General features: G+C 31.5%; 1 long non-coding RNA gene across 1 annotated transcript; it reads left to right on the forward strand.

The window, feature by feature from the left end:
* Window positions 1-3,544: 3,544 nt before the first annotated feature.
* LOC127739276 (uncharacterized) lies at window positions 3,545-4,301 on the forward strand. The gene is made up of 2 exons (XR_008000378.1): window positions 3,545-3,884; window positions 4,254-4,301. It is a non-coding gene; the product is annotated as an uncharacterized LOC127739276 (long non-coding RNA).
* The last annotated feature ends 1,298 nt before the right edge of the window (window positions 4,302-5,599 follow it).

Raw genomic sequence — 5,599 nt, forward strand, 5'->3', positions numbered from 1 at the left:
GTTAAGATTTTTAAGTATATATATAGTGGATCAGGGTATGCTTACCCTTCCAGAGACATGTGGTCATCCCAGTTTTTGGTGAGGTTAGTGTTGCTAAGTCTTAAGTTTTCTATGAAGTGTCAATCTAATTAATCAGATTATGGACATCTTTCTGTTTTGCCTTGGTGTTTGTCAGTTTTTCTTAAACTTTTGAGTTTTTAATTTTCCTTTGGTATCTGTAACTATAAATGAATTTTCAAAAATTTAATTAAATAAATGAGACAAAAAAAGATTTCAAATTTAAATCTTTTAGCAGCATTGTTGAACAGGTCGATGGATTTTAATTATTTAGCTAACAAAATGACATGTTGTATATGAAAATAAAATTTGTGAGGGGTTCCGCAGGACCCTGTGTCTCACCTGCGATTGCTGCAGTGTAAAAGTGTAATGTTGACTAAAAAGTGAGTCCATTTATCAGTAATGTTGTGAAAATCCATGGATGGTACCAGCGGGATTCGAACCCTCAATTTTGGGATCTAAAGGCAGCGCTCTAACCAATTGAGCCAAAGAAGATCTTCCCTAACTCAACTAGTTAGACTACCTTTATATCTCTAGGTCTACAACACTAAAATACAGAATTATAAAAAAAATTCAAACTTTCCCTTTAGATGCTTTTTCATGATCTTGAAGATTAGCTTCTGTCCAAGTTTCATTACAATCCATGAAGGTTTACAAAGGACAAGGTACGATAAGCCCCCGTTTTGGCCCCCCTATTTTCTCATTTTTCAAATTTTGTTTTGGAAAGCTACTTATTATGTTGAAATATTCCCTTATGTTTGAAGTTTGTTTGGATGAACTTCAAAACCATTAATTTCAGCAACTAGGTGAGGTGAGGGGGGTAAAAGGGCATCAAAAACGCCATAAGTAGGAAAAATTATGATTTTTGGCCTCTGTTTCTTAAAATTTAAAACCGTGCGTCTACGTGACCCGGACAAAATTATGGTGATCTAGACAGCAAAAACAGAGTTAATGACATTGTAATTAAAAATTTCCTGGGTCACGTTGGCGCAGGCACTTAAAAACTAAAAAATCGTTGTACGGAACACCTCCAAAGTGAATAATAATTACAATATCTGAATAATAACGGAAAGTTTACCCCCCTAACCTCACCCAGTTGCTGAAATTAATGGTTTAGAAGTTCATCCAAACAAACTTCAAACCTCAGGGAATATTTTTACATGATAAGTAGCTTTCTAAAACAAAATTTGAAAAATAAGAAAATAGGGGGGCCAAAACGGGGGCTTATTGTACCTTGTCCCCTATCATGTCAAAAGTTTAATCCCAGATTGTCTGTAAATGTTATCTGTAAAAAAAACTTAAGTCCATTTATCAAAAAAATACAGAAAATGAAAAAAAAATATATTTTCAAAAGTTTGCTCCAGACATTATCTCTTAATTATAGAAAAGCTTCTACCAAAATGATTATAAAATTCTATGATAGTCTGACAAAGTAATTGATGTGTAACAAATTTTAACCCCAGACTGTATCTACTTGTTAAATGTAAAAAAAAAAAAAAAGTCCATTTCTCATTTAAATACGGAAAAATGAAAATAAATATTGTAAACATTTTTCTCTGAATACTCTATTTTGGTCATAACTAAGCTTTTATCCAAATTTCCTAAAATTCCATGATGGTTTGACAAAGTTATTGATGACTGAAAAACTTTGACCTCAGACTGTATCTACTTGTTAACTGTAAAAAAAAAGTAAGTCCATTTATCTGTAAAAAAAGGAAAAACCAAAATGAATATTTTCCCAATTTTGCTCTGGATACTGTATTTTGGTCATAAACAAGCTTCTGTCTAATTTTCCTAAAATTCCATGAAGGTTTGGCAAAGTTATTGTTGACGGAAAAACTTTAATCTCAGACTATATCAGAATAATTTAATTTTGGATGTAACGCGTCTTCCGATTGGCTGACGTTGTTTTGTTTATCAGCTCATAGACATAATTTTGCCATGTGACCTTGACGTCATCAACGTTTTTTCATGATTTACTCCGGTTTAAAATGGAATTATGAATTAAATTATAAGAAATGACTGTAATATTTTTTCTGTCTATTCGAAATAACATAAAAAATGTGGTGCACACTTTAAAATAACCCGCTACGCGTGTTATTCAGTGTGCACCACATTTTTGATGTTATTTCTTCATAGACAGAAAAAATATTACAGTCATTTCTTAAATGTTAACTGTAAAAAAACTAAGTCCATTTATCAATAATTTAATTTTGGATGTAACGCGTCTTCTGATTGGCTGACGTTGTTTTGTTTATCAGCTCATAGACATAATTTTGTCATGTGACTGTGACGTCATCAACGTTTTTTCATGGTTTACTCCGGTTTAAAATGAAATTTAGAATTAAATTATAAGAAATGACTGTAATATTTTTTCTGTCTATGCGAAATAACATAAAAAATGTGGTGCACAATTTAAAATAACCCGCTACGCGGGTTATTCAGTGTGAACCACATTTTTGATGTTATTTCTTCATAGACAGAAAAAATATTACAGTCATTCCTTAAATAATATACGGAAAAATGAAATTAATATTTTCAAAATTTTGAACAAGCTTCTGTCCGAATTTCTTAAAATTTCATGCAGCATTAAATTAGTCTAATTATTAAATGTTGGAGAAACGTGACTATATAATTAGTGTAAACAATATTTACTTAATAAGCTTTTTATTTTGCTATGAATTTTACAAATTACAATATTCATTCACAAATAGAATCTCAGAAACAAGCAACAAGTGCTTACATTAATAAATAATTCCATAGGTACTTGGGGACTGGACATTATTTTAGCCCTCCCCCTTTTTCCAAAAATCCATTATTTTTTTATCCCCGCTGTAGCGGAGGGGGCATTAAGTTTTACCCTTGTCCGTCTGTATGTATGTACGTCCCAAAATTTGATTCCATTCTTTAACGTGAGTTTGCCTCAACTAAATGTTATGAAACTTATACACAATGCTTATTACCACAAAATACAGATCAAATTTTAATTTTGATGGCGTCACTTTAACCGTTCTAGAGTTATGCCCCTTTATAAATGGAAAAATTGCAAAATTTTTAGTTTCTGTTTTCTAACTTAAGTTTGCCTCAACCAAATGTTATGAAACTTATACACAATGCTTATTACCATAAAAACACAGATCAAGTTTGAATTTTAGAGGCTTCACTTTAACGGTTCTAGAGTTATGCCCCTTTATAAATGGAAAAATTGCAAAATCTTTAGTTTCCGTTCTCTAACTTAAGTTTGCCTCAACCAAATGTTATGAAACTTATACACAATGCTTAATACCACAAAACACAGATCAAGTTTGAATTTTAATGGCGTCACTTTAACTGTTCTAGAGTTATGCCCCTTTATAAATGGAAAAATTCGTAAGGGTTCCGCGGAACCCAGTGTCTCGCCTACTTTTGCTGTTAATCGCAGGCTCAACAAAAATAAGATGAGGAAAAAATTTAATAAAAATATTCCTCTCGATACAATTTTTTTATTGTGTGGACAAGTTCATTTATATACAAATTATCTATTTGATATTATTCCCAACTTTGTACTTCGTTTATATCTATTTACTCTATATTATAATGATCTTACTATATTGAACATATATTTGTATTATATGGTTCAATGAATCCAAATACTCTATCTATGATCTTTGATATTTACTCACCACTGGCTATTGGACAAATTACTTTTCTTAATAGTTGTTTTATCTGGTTCTGGCCAGTTTGACAGTTCACCTTTTGACTATATATACTGTAATTTTTAACTATATTGTCAATGCAGAATAAGTAACACCAGAAACAACACTATGAGCCGTAGCCAGCATTATAAGGTATTTATAGTTTAAGGGTTTTTCAAATTAATCTATGGTTAAAAGTTTTTGTCTTAAATATTTTATTTAGTTTCATTTACTTTGCTAATTGTATTTCAAACTTTATATTTTCTTTTTTACCTGTAATAAACTTTCAATGTTGTATAGTATTTTATTGAGACGTATGGTCAACTTACTTTAGTGAACAGTTTTCATTAGCATTAATTAACAAATTGTTTACATTCAGAGTTGTCATTTAACTAGTTTTGCATTATTATTTATTTGCAATAGTGTAATTAAACATAATATACATTATTTGTTACAAAATGATATATTCATATGCATTTATTTGTAAAGTTATATTTATTTGTCATTATCTGTATATTTCAGATCTGTCGTTGCCTTCTTTATAGTATATAATAAAGTATTTGAACGTTCTGCATTCAATTCATCCATGCCTTATTCCACCTGGTCACATATGGCGTCGTCGACAAACCAGAAGGCAATGATTGCTGACATTCCATCAGACGGCTGAGCGGGGTATCTACGGAGGAAGCCGAACATTTACGAAGTTGATGTGTGTGTGTCATCGGGCTATCCACGGAGTTGACCGAACTTTGACGGAGTTTCTACCAGATCGGAAATCCACGGAAGGAGCCGACCAGTGACGGAGATTATTTGTGTTATTGGAATATATACGGACTTAACCGAACATTGTCGGAGATTGAAAGGCGAACACTAACGAAGATGTATAACAGTGCCGAAACCGTGTACCGATGAGGACCGATGAAGTAACTGTTTTCTGTATTTGGAATATATGTGATATTGAGAGATATTGTGATATATGTTGAAATGTGTAAATTTTTTTTTCATTTTGGATTATGTGTTTTATTCATACTGGATTATAGTTGTGCATTTATTCACTTTTTGTGAATATAGAGTTGAAGTTATATATTGTGTATTTTTGCAATTTTTGTATTTTTTATAATTTTCAATAGTTTTGAAAGTTCATAATGGCAAGTCATCCTACTTGTAAGTCTTTACAAAAGCAAGTGAATGAATTACAGAATAGTATTAAAGAAATGTCTTGGAAATCTGGTGGTGAAAATGAAGTGAAAAAAGCACCGAATGAAAAGAATGTTGTATATGTACAGAAAGATAGAAAGGTTCCGAAGTTTTCCGGTTATAATTTTCCAGTTGAAGATTGGATTGAAGATGTTAATACTGTGCTACATTCACGTGAGATGTCCCGTCAAGAACGAGCGGATTTAATATATTTACAACTTGAAGGTTCTGCTAAAGATGAAGTGAAATATCGTTCTCATCTAGTACGACAAAGTCCAGATCAAATTTTAGAAATTTTACAAGATGCCTTTGGTGTAAAGGATAATATTACCAAACTACAGAAGAATTTTTTGGATCGTGTGCAAAAGCCAAATGAATCGCTCAGAGAATATTCATATGTGTTAATGGATTTAATGAGTAAAATTACAATTAAAGATTCTACTTGGATGCCTAATAAAGAGAAAACATTATGCGACCAATTTTCACAAAATGTACAAGACAGTTACTTAAGAAAGCATCTGAAACAAATAGTTCGTGCACAACCTCATATGCCGTTTTTGGATTTACGTGAAGAAGCTATTATGTGGTCCGAGGAGGAAGAATATAAAGATAAAAAATATAACACAAAGACGAAAAGTGAAACAACTGATACTGTACCAGAAGAACCTACT

This window comes from Mytilus californianus, unplaced genomic scaffold, assembly GCF_021869535.1.
Source record: "Mytilus californianus isolate M0D057914Y unplaced genomic scaffold, xbMytCali1.0.p SCAF_4, whole genome shotgun sequence".
Lineage (NCBI taxonomy): Eukaryota > Metazoa > Mollusca > Bivalvia > Mytilida > Mytilidae > Mytilus > Mytilus californianus.